Source organism: Trichomycterus rosablanca, chromosome 7 (assembly GCF_030014385.1).
Source record: "Trichomycterus rosablanca isolate fTriRos1 chromosome 7, fTriRos1.hap1, whole genome shotgun sequence".
Classification (NCBI taxonomy): Eukaryota; Metazoa; Chordata; class Actinopteri; order Siluriformes; family Trichomycteridae; genus Trichomycterus; species Trichomycterus rosablanca.
Genome location: NC_085994.1, coordinates 15,126,125 through 15,138,327, shown reverse-complemented (window position 1 = coordinate 15,138,327; position 12,203 = coordinate 15,126,125). Strand labels below are relative to the sequence as shown.

Here is a 12,203-nt window from a genome sequence, read left to right as displayed (position 1 = left end):
GGACCTTGACACATGACACCAGGGAGGGACAACGACACATTTGGGCACAATTTGGCATGTTCACTGTGGGGTGTACTCACTTATGTTGAGTTATTTTTAGAAGACAGTAAATCTACACTGCTATACAAGTTGTACACTGACTACTCTAAGTTATATCCAAGCTTCATGTCTATAGTGTTGTCCCATGAAAAGATATAATGAAATATTTGCAGAAATGTGAGGGGTGTACTCACTTTTGTGATACACTGTATGTTTATAGAGGTAAGACTTAATTCCAACTTTTAAGTATAAAGGAGAATCTGTGATGTTTTGGAGCTGTTTTTTCCTTTAAATACCATTTGACCCTGGTTAGAATACAATGAATAATAGGCTACCAGAATAAAGTTCCAGAAAATCTTGACTGCTTTTGTGAATAAACTAAAACTGGTTTATGGTTGGATATTCCATATAAATTCAGACAGAAAATTGTCTGATGATCAGAAAACCAAGCTTTTGTCACAATCCCAGGCTATAAAGTTTGTTTATTAGGATTTTAACGTAATGTTTTACACTCTTTGGTTACATTCATGACAGACACACGGTAGTTACTCGTTACACAAGATTCATCACTTCTCAAGGTTATATCGAACACAGTCATGGTCAATTTTGTATCGCCAATTCACCTCACTTGCATGTCTTTGGACTGTGGGAGGAAACCGGAGCACCCGGAGTAAACCCACGCAGACACGGGGAGAACATGCAAACTCCACACAGAAAGGACCCGGACCGCCCCACCTGGGGTTCGAACCCAGGACCTTCTTGCTGTGAGGCGACAGTGCTACCCACTTAGCCACCGTGCCGCCCAGGCTATAAAGTAAGTTGAAAAGGGAAAACCACAAGACAGAACCTAGGAACCTTAACAATCTTGAGAGCTTTTAGATTCCTTGCTCTAAAATGCCAATTTTATTTACTTCAAATGAACACAAACGTTTGTTATAAATTTAGTATAACATTAATTAAATAACCACAAAGACATTTTACATGTACTTTTCACCCATCATTATCTTGGGTTCCAATAAATCAGCAGCTGGAAACATCTGAGACATCTTTTTTCTTTAGACCTCATCATGTTCTAATACAAAATACGTAAGATCCCAGAAGAATAAAATCATTTCACAAGCTATAACCTTCCTGCTTTCTAGGATATAAATAGAACAGCTTTAGCATATTTTCCTTCATGAATATGCTTTGTTTTATTCAGATATGCATCAAGCTGACACAAATCTAGGTACGTCTACATTTCCACACCCAAAATCAGATATGTAAGCTAGCTGGTTGAAAATAAATTTGCAATCCCAGTCCTCTGACCTAAACCTTATTGTAAAGACTGTAGAGTAAGCTGAAAATGGGAGGCACAAAACAGAACCTGGGAATCTAAACAAATTCCACAGCTTTTAGATTCCCTGCTCTAAAATGGCAATCTTATTATTTCAAATAGATGCAAAAGTTTGTTATAAATTTAGTATAACATCATCTTTACCATGAATGCCAATAAATCAGCAGCTGGAAACATCTGATACACCTTTTTTCTTTAGACCTCATCGTGTTCCAATACTAAAACAGATTCCAGAAGAATAAAATCATTTCACAAGCTATAACCTTCCTGCTTTCTAGGATATAAATAGAACAGCTTTAGCATATTTTCCTTCATGAATATGCTTTGTTTTATTCAGAGATGCATCAAGCTGACACAAATCTAGGTACGTCTACATTTCCACACCCAAAATCAGATATGTAAGCTAGCTGGCTAAAAATATATTTGCAATCCCAGTCCTCTGACCTAAACCTTATTGTAAAGACTGTAGAGTAAGCTGAAAAGGGGAGGCACAAAACAAAACCTGGGTATATAAACAAATTCCACTGCTTTTAGATTCCTTGCTCTGAAATGCCAATCTTATTTCCTTCAAATAAACAAAGAAGTTTGTCATAAATTTAGTATAACATCAATCAAATAACCATAAAGACATTTTACATGTCCTTTTCACCCATCTTTACCATTAGTGTCAATAAATCAGCAGCTGGAAACATCTGAGACGCCTTTTTTCTTTAGACCTCATCATGTTCCAATACAAAATACGTAGATCCCAGAAGAATAAAATCATTTCACAAGCTATAACCTTTCTGCTTTCTAGGATATAAATAGAACAGCTTTAACATATTTTCCTTCATGAATATGCTTTGTTTTATTCAGAGATGCATCAAGCTGACACAAATCTAACTACATCTACATTTCCACACCCAAAATCAGATATGTAAGCTAGATGGCCAACAATAAATTATACAAGACTGGAAATGGCCTTAGTTTTAAGGAGGACCAGACTCTAGTGTAAATGTTTTGGTTAAAATGTTCTCATGTTTATTCATATGTAAAATGGTTTCAGAAATTATTCAGAAATATGCATGTGCAAGGATTTGTGCAGTAGATTGGACAGTGTGTCCCATTTAAGCACTGACGCACTAAATGCACTAGCACTTTGTACTTGGCAAAGGGCACTGACTAAAAGCCCAGCAGGTGTATGTGTGTATCGCTGCGGAGTACAGACCTGTTCAATAGGGCACATTTGACCCAGAGGTAAAAGTGCAAGAGGCAATAATGAATTTATTTGAATGTAAAAAAGTTTATTTCTATTTTTATATTTGTTCAACCATTTGTTGGTTTGCTGGCACAGACTGACTTCACAACACTACACATTCTCCATCGGGCTGAGAGATCAATACCTTGTGTAGGCTATTCCAAACCCTTACTGTTGGCCAGATTTGGCTATCCTAGAACCAAATTTCAAGTGTGTTCTTGTTCATTGACCTGTGTGACAATGAACAGCTGCAGCCAAGACACCACCTCTTGACTAGTGCTTAGAGACTGTGCAGAGAAATCCATTTGTTCTCTTTTCCTATTCTCTATTGTAATTCTTCTGCCACTAGCAGCCCTCCCCCATCCTTTGGCTGCAGAGAGCCGCAGACTTCCACTCGTGTCCTCTGATATGTGTGCAGTTACCGGTTGCTTCTTTTCATCAACCTGTGGCAGGTTCCCCACACAGAATCATATTGCGGCGAGTACAAGGTTTAGAATAGTCTCTATGTAAATAACACCCCCACACTTGTGCTGGCATCTTAGCTAGGCCTCATGATGACATTTGGCAGCAGCAGCACAGAAAAAAACCCTCTTTTAGACACAGCCAATTATGTCTGTAGGATGCCTGGCCAGATTAGTAACCATCCTGAAAGATGAGAGCCTGAACACTTTGCTCTGCATTGAAATGTTGAGGTAACATTTTTTTTATTATCTTTTGTCATTATACCAGTAGCGAATCGTGACTTTTAAATCTCAGCCCTCTGACCAACAGGTCTGAAAAAACAACCTAATTTACTGTGTTTTAGGGCCACTGTAATTTTTTCTATTTTTTATTTTACACAAGGTTGTAATATTTTGAGAATAAACTCTAGATTTCACGAATAAAGTTATATTTTGTGAATAAAGCCATAATACTTTATAACCACAGTTTCCTACAAAGCTGTTTTAGCATTTTTATACTTACAGACTGATGCTGATGTGCCAGGTGATTAAGTTTTTTTTTTTCATTTTCGTCCTGTTTCAAAGCCTTTCAACTTTATTTTGAGTTTATTCTAAAAATATTTTGACTTTATACTTGAAATTGTACAACTTTATTCTTAAAATCAAACATGAAAAAATTAACAATGGCCCTAAAACAAGACAAACAAACAAAAATTAAGATGCTAGAGTTTTAGGTTGCATTTCTCGATGCAGTGGTAGACTGTGTTGAGTGACAATAGTTTTCTGAAATACTCCCAAGCCCACATGGCTATATTTATGACAGTAGCATGATGGTTTCTGATGCAATATCATTGAAAAGCTCAAAGGTCACTCACGGTCAACAGTGGTTTTTGGCTTTGCCCTACATGGACTGAGATCTCTCCAGATTTCCTGAATCTTTTCACAATATTATGAACAGTAGATGGAGAAATTACTTGCAATATTGCATTGAGAAATGTTCTTTTTGATCTGATAGGCAATTCTCTCTAAAGGTTTGGCAAAAAGTGGTAAGCCATGACCCATCATTGCTTGTAAAGTCCTTGTAATGTAAACTTTTCACTCTTATTTTGCGTCTGTCCCATTTTTGGAGCGTTTTGCAGGCATCAAATTCTAAATGAGTAAATACAATGCAGTTGGTCAGTGAAAACATTGGAAGTCTTTTGTATGTTTTTTTACCCCTGTATTATATATATATATTTTTTTTTTTTTTTTTTTTTTTTTTTTTGGAAAAAGCTTAATAGAATAAATAAACATATTTCAGAAAAATGTGTCTCTGTGATGGAAAAAGAACAGACACAACCCCACAAAGGTTACGTGCAGGTAGGTAGGTGCAGGTATATGTTGGAATCTAACTGTACAGCCATAAGGTTAAACTACCAAATCAAATAAAGATGACATTACCTGATAGATAATAAAAATAAATGAATCTATGCATGTCCTCTAAATGGTTATGAGAGAAAACAGGCTAGTCTGAGATGATAAGAGAGGGAAACAGGATTGCCTGTGGATATTATCATGCTCTACAGTGTGTGCTGCCACATGGTCCCTGAACTGTTTTACATGATAATGGAACATGCCAAGACATCAGTGAGCTGGAACCTGAGGGGTAAATCCTACAGACTTAAATCCTTATGTTCTGCCAATGCACAAGCAGAACAGTACTCTTCATAACGGGATGTAACTAAAGCTGATAAACTCATAACCACTACAAGACTTCCTGCAGAGTGAAACAAAGGGATTTTAATTAACAGTCACCTGTTGTTTATCTTTTGCTTCTGATACTGTGTAAAAAAATAGGTATGTGTCTATACCACTAGTCACTATGTATATCTTGTATCACTGTGTGTTCAAAGAAATGTGTAATCACAGAGCCTATTTAATCATAAATTACAATGTTTTTCTGTGTTATATAAAGTGCTAAGGAAATTACACTCTCACTCACTCACTTTCTTAACCGCTTATCCAATAAGGGTCGGTGGGGCTGTGCTGGAGCCTATCCCAGCTTTTCAATGGGCGCAAGGCACACAGTAACACCCTGGAAGGGGTGCCAGTCCATCGCAGGGCAAGCACACATACACACACACATACACACATCCATTCACCTATAGAGCAATTCAGTGTCTCCCATTAACCTGACTGCATGTTTTTGGACTGTGGGAGAAAAACCGAGCTCCCAGAGGAAACCCACGCAGACACGGGGAGAACATGCAAACTCCACACAGAAAGGACCCGAATTGCCACGCCTGTGGATCAAACCCAGGGCCTTCTTGCTGTGAGGTGACAGTGCTACCCACTGAGCCACCGTGCCGCCCTAAGGAAATTACAGATCTTGCTTAAACATATATGTGTGAAAACTGTTAGAAAGTTATGAGAGGCCGTGTAGGCCATAATTCTGAGTTGAATTCTCTCACACACACCATCATACTCTCTCACACACACCATCATACTCTCTCACACACACTATCATACTCTCTCACACACACCATCATACTCTCTCACACACTATCATACTCTCTCACACACACTATCATACTCTCTCACACACACTATCAAACTCTCTCACACACACCATCATACTCTCTCACACACACCATCATACTCTCACACACACCATCATACTCTCTCACACACTATCATACTCTCTCACACACACTATCATACTCTCTCACACACACCATCATACTCTCTCACACACCATCAAACTGTCTCACACACTATCATACTCTCTCACACACACCATCATACTCTCTCACACACTATCATACTCTCTCACACACTATCATACTCTCTCACACACACGATCATACAGTACTCTCTCACACACACCATCAAACTCTCTCACACACTATCATACTCTCTCACACACACTATCATACTCTCTCACACACACCATCATACTCTCTCACACACTATCATACTCTCTCACACACACCATCATACTCTCTCACACACACCATCATACTCTCTCACACACCATCAAGGTGTTCAAAGGAGGACAGGAAGGAGGACAGGAAGTCAGATTACCTGATTGGCTTACAGCTGTAAGAACAGAGCCTGCACATAAATTGGTCTACAAAAAACATTTAAATCTGGCAGCAGACCTTTTAACAATGACTTTACACTTTTGTTGAGCTAGCCATGATATTTCTACTTTCTACCTTTTTTTTACAAGGTCACTTTGGTTTGTGGAAATAAATGGTAATGAGGAGGACATGTTTTACTATTTTTGTCTATCACAATGAGATGCATTTAGAACATTGAAAGGAAAACTGACAGCATGGGACATACCAGCATGATTGTGGAAATATTATTTTGTGAGCTTAATGGATAAGCACTGACAACTTTTTACTTTCTTTTAATTAGCCAGCAGTTAGAAGGAGGTGACAGTCAATGAAGTTTGGGTGCACTGGAGGCACTTTATGCATGTTTTTGTTCCCTAAAAAATTCATATGAAAACTCAAGATCAGTAGAAATTAGACATAGGGATATATTTACTCCAAGAGTACCTCCAACAATCAGAACTGGTAATCCTGGTTGCCATCAGTACAATATACTACATAAACAAATTACCTTCGGTTTGTCTCTTGAAATTCGTTGCTAAAGAATAGCTGTATGCTTTGAAATCATCAGGAGGAAATTATACAGGCACAGACAGCAACTTCAAATTGGTTAACTGACGTATACAGCAATGACTGATGCGGCTTTGGCTGACATTGTTAATAAGATTCTTCAAACCACCCCAAATGCAGATGAAAGGTACGTGCTAGGAGGACTACAGTCTTGCAACATCAGAAAACAGCGCTGGCATGCGCTGCAAGTGCTTGACCCAAATGGACATGCCTTCCGTCACGGGCGTGCAACTGGCCAAAGAATTTACAATGTTCAAATTCCCAATTAGTTATGGTTATTAGAGTTATTTGTGATAGTAATTAAACTTCATAAAGTATTTCTGATAAATGAAACAATGCAGTAATGTAAAAAAAATGAGGACACCCCATATAATATTTAGATATTTATTATCAAGTTATGGACAGGTCAGGAAATCACTATTAGACTGGTTAACAAAGATCTTGTCCCAGGCAAACAAATGTTTCTTATTTATTGTTGCATGCAGAAACCAAATATTTCAGAACAGTCTCAACAGCAAATAATCTGTCACTCAGGTGGATTAAGGTATCCTTAGCCCTTGTAGTCATACAATGACTGGTGTGGTACTTCTGTGGTCAGTAGATGCTGTTGTCGTGTCAACCTCCACACCACTGTCTTCTAAATCTGTGGTGACAAACTAAAAAACAAAACAAACACACACAATGCATTTAGAAAATGTTGGGGGGGGAGGGGGGCTACAAATTACTTATTATTAATATGCAATATAAACATACTGCTTACATTATTTTTAAATAACTTACCGTAAATGTGTAATGGTCTACTGTACACTGCCTTTGATGTAAATGTATTGTGAATCATGAAGCCATTTAGTTTCTGGCCCTCGTGCAACTTTGGTGAAACCAGCTTGTTTCCACATGCCATCAAAAGTTCACTACTGAAAACACAAAAATTGAATTTAGTTTCAAAACCAGTCTATAGCAATTCACCCAATACAACAAATATTTAGAGAACAGTTACTCAAAAGAGCTTGGTCTCAATCTATAATGAATTACATAACATTTCTGTAATAAAAGAAATATAACAAACTTCAATAGTACAAGTGACTAAGTTAGAATGACCACTGAGACAGATTTTGAAATGTTAGACTGTAAGTCTGTAGCTTTCCATGTGCAGCAGCTTGTTTATGATTGTGTATATAAAATGAATCTATATTTTATTTTACTTATCAAGATAACCTACATAGGGAAGAGTCCAAAAGTTCCATGTAATTCGACTTAAAAAACCATTCTAATGTAGTGACACATTAATGTGGAGCAACTATAGCCATTAAAACGATAAAGTAAATTTATTTATTGTTCTTTAAGAAAGCTTCCAAGACAGAGTTTCTTATAAATGTGCTTTATGAGAACTCACTTACTTAGTTTGGCATTAATAAAACGTTTAAAACGTGTAATTTGCAGACGGTCCCTTACAAAGAGGAATATTCATTAAATATCCCAATCTAAACCAGATCTATCAGAAGCTAAATGAAGAGTTGAATGATATGTAGTGAACTCACCTGTCCCCTGACTCTGGAGCCTCTGCTCTCTGTGGTTGAGGCTGATGTGGAGCTCGCATCACCTGGCTGATGATTCGGATATAAAGCTTAACCGCATCTCTTCCTCCGCGGCCGCGTTTAGACTCCTGTCGGGCTGTCCACATTAAATCCACATTTCTGACATGGATGTGGCAGCGGTGGAAAAGTTTAAAATGTTGTTAACAGGCCGATGCTCCATTGATCCTCTCTCGGTCCACTATCCTCTCCTATCAGTAATAATGAGGAAGGCGGGACATGTCTGTGAAATCCCGTGTCTTCTACCAATCAGGTACTGAGAATTTAATATTACTTCCGTTTCAATCAAACTCGTTTCCGTTTCAATCAAACTCTCTCACACATACAACTATTCTTATTCACATTCACTATCATTCTGTCTTGCATTCACTATCATTCTGTTCCATAAACATGATTATTTGCATTCACATACACTATTTATTATGCTTACCAATGCTATTATTCTGTTTTACATATAATAATATTCTCTTACACATATAGTAGATTTTGTTTTACATACAGTGTTAACGTCCCTTACACAGACTACAAAACTTACATACATATACTACTATTCTCTGTTACACAGATTATCATGAAAGCACATAATGCATGTTTAAGTAGCTATAGTTGTCTGTGCAAGAGAGAATAGTGCTGAGTGTATGAGAGTATGATAGTGTGTGTGAGAGAGTATGATAGTGTGTGTGAGAGAGTATGATGGTGTGTGTGAGAGAGTATGATAGTGTGTGTGTGAGAGAGTATGATGGTGTGTGTATGAGAGTATGATAGTGTGTGTGAGAGAGTATGATAGTGTGTGTGAGAGAGTATGATGGTGTGTGTGAGAGAGTATGATAGTGTGTGTGTGAGTATGATAGTGTGTGTGAGAGAGTATGATGGTGTGTGAGAGAGTATGATAGTGTGTGTGTGAGAGAGTATGATAGTGTGTGTGTGTGAGAGAGTATGATAGTGTGTGTGAGAGAGTATGATAGTGTGTGTGAGAGAGTATGATAGTGTGTGTGAGAGAGTATGATGGTGTGTGTGTGAGAGTATGATAGTGTGTGTGAGAGAGTATGATGGTGTGTGGGAGAGTATGATAGTGTGTGTGAGAGAGTATGATAGTGTGTGTGAGAGAGTATGATAGTGTGTGTGAGAGAATTCATCTCAGAATTATGGCCTACACGGCCTCTCATAGAAAGTCATTCTAAGGCTCTACCACTTCACCAAACCAGGTGGAGACCTGCAATAGACTGTCACCCTGTCCAGACTATTCCTGCTTTGTGCCCATAGTTTCCCAGTGAAAGACCCACTGTGACCCTGACCAGGAAAAAGAAATTGATAATAATAAACAGAATATAAATAAATACTTTAAATTATGTTTTACTTCTGCTTACTTTGTGTAATATGAAATTTGCACACACAAAAACATGGCAACAAATATACAGTCCATGAAGCAATCAGAAATAATACAATTAAATTTTTAACAGTGTACATCAAACTAAAATGTATTTTTAAAACAATTAATCGTGACCAATACAGACGCTTTACCTGCAGATGGTGAATATAGTGCACCATCTTGTGGTGCAGTGGTGCAGTTAATAGCATGTCATACATGGGGATTCTAAGATTAACGAACTTTTCCCACAATTGATACCTGGTTTTGTGGTGTCGCCTTCCAAAACCAAATAAAATCTCATTTCTCCCATTTGTAACCAAATGAACCTTATTTATATTTCTTTTACATCCAGTACTTTATTGTGAATATAGGTAATGAACATAAAAACACAGATAATGTAAACTAAAACCTTAACTAACTATTAAGTTTTTTTTACTCGAGTGAAAACATTTGTCTAGTGATTAAGACAATGTGTGGCAAAAAATAGGAATATAGTATGATCAAACATTCATAATTGTCACTCAAATTTTGTCTTTAAATGTTTTTCACAATTTTCTCCCCAAACAGTATGCTAATCATATTTAGCTAATGCTAACAGTTTAAAAAGGCAACAGCCAATTTCCTTCCCTGTTGTGTTAGCTTAAAGCCACAAACCAAACACACCCACATAACATGACAGTTATTCATATTTTTATCATATTTTTATCAAAATATTTTTTAAACTATTGTTAAAACGTGTTGTAGCATTTACACTCAGACAGTGCTTTCTCAGCTAACAAAATTACGTTCTGAGAACGTTCCCCAAACATTCCACTTTGGTTGTGGGAATGTTGCATTGGAATGTTCCCTCAATGTTATTTTGTCCAGTTTTCTTGATGTTCTCAGAACGTTTTTTTAAAGTTATGAAAACGTTCATAGAACGTTACCTAAACCTCATTTGCAACCATAATTTAACGTTCTGGGAACATTGTCTTGGAATGTTCTAAGAACATTTTAAATAAGGTCCTCTGAACATTCCCGGAACGTTCCATTTTGGTTGTATGAACGTGTTATTAGAACGTTCCTTCAACGTTATTTTGTCAGTTTTTTGTCAGTTTTCTTAATATTCTCAAGACATTTAATACAAGTTAAAGAACTTACCCAAAAACATTTTTAAATGTTTTAAATGTTACTTTAACATACTTTTAACATAATTACAGATAATGTTAATCCGAGACAATGTTAATCCCTGAAGGAGATTGCAGGCAGAGAGAGAATCCGTTTAACTATGCACACACATTCATGCTTCCAACCCATTACATGTGCATTCACTTAGTAATTCTACCGTCATTATCTTATATAGTCATTAAGTATTTACTGCCACCTTCTAACCGTTAACTAACTTACAGTTATATATCACCAAATACAATCCTAATATACTACAGTCTTGAATCCCCCAACCCCCTCAGACATTACCATTAATAAAAAAAATATCTGTATCACTCTGATAACATTTGCTATAATGGTCTAATTCAAACAATTCATGTGATAATCAAGGACGGATTAAGGATAGTCTGGGCCCCTTGGCAAAGAGTTATATATAAATAATATAAAATAATTTAAATTATAAATAATATAAAATATATATAAATTCTAATGTAAATGAATAAATGGAAAATGGGGAAAAAAACAAATAAAGTTAGGTAGTAATTAAGGGCGTCTCTGCATTCTCCACCTGCAAAGTAAACAAAGAGGTTTTTTAAGTATTTCTGCATATTTATCAGTACATGTAAAATATTTTACACTGTAACCAAGTCATTCTGGGCAGCTAAAATACAAAGCTTCCTTGAAGTTATGTTGCAGTCTTTAAATTAATTTAAGTCTTCAATGTGCAAGAGGTGTATGTGGCTCTTTTTTAATGGTTGAATTACTCGTATGTGTGATTTTACAGTGAAAATCATGAAATAGCATTATTTCATGAGGTACATGGCGGTATTTAATATGCCATAAAATAATTAAACAGCCAGCTTGATTAAACAAAATTAAGAAGGGAAATCATACTAGTGTTGTTGATGTTTTAATATTTATTTAAATATTGTTTTTTTTTTTTTATATATTGTTTCTGTTTTTGTATTTTAAATAATCCAACTAATCAATTAATCAAAAACATAATCACCAGATTGATTAGGAAAATAATCATTAGTTGCAACCCTACATGTGAAGTGAAGCATTTTTGTTTTGTGCATACATGTTGGTTTAGGAATATAAACTGTTCAGACAAATATAGGATATACTGTATGTCACATTAAAAAGCTACGGGGGAAAAAACTAATTTAGTGAAAAAAAACTTTTTTTTTACTGAGAATAGTCCACCGGGTAAAAGTGTCAGTATAAGAGTTGTAGTATTTAATGTGGGTTACACTCGATGAAATACAACTTGTTAAAAACTATTGAAATTATTAATATGCTGAATATTTTAAATGCTATTGAAGTTATGAATAAAAATCTGTTTTTTATTATGTAATAAAGGGTAAAAGTGTGAG

General features: G+C 36.2%; 1 long non-coding RNA gene across 1 annotated transcript; it reads right to left on the bottom strand.

The window, feature by feature from the left end:
* Positions 1-7,176: 7,176 nt before the first annotated feature.
* Positions 7,177-7,673, bottom strand: LOC134317709 (uncharacterized). The gene is made up of 2 exons (XR_010013263.1): positions 7,501-7,673; positions 7,177-7,376 (listed from the first exon to the last, which is right to left on the bottom strand). It is a non-coding gene; the product is annotated as an uncharacterized LOC134317709 (long non-coding RNA).
* Positions 7,674-12,203: the final 4,530 nt, after the last annotated feature.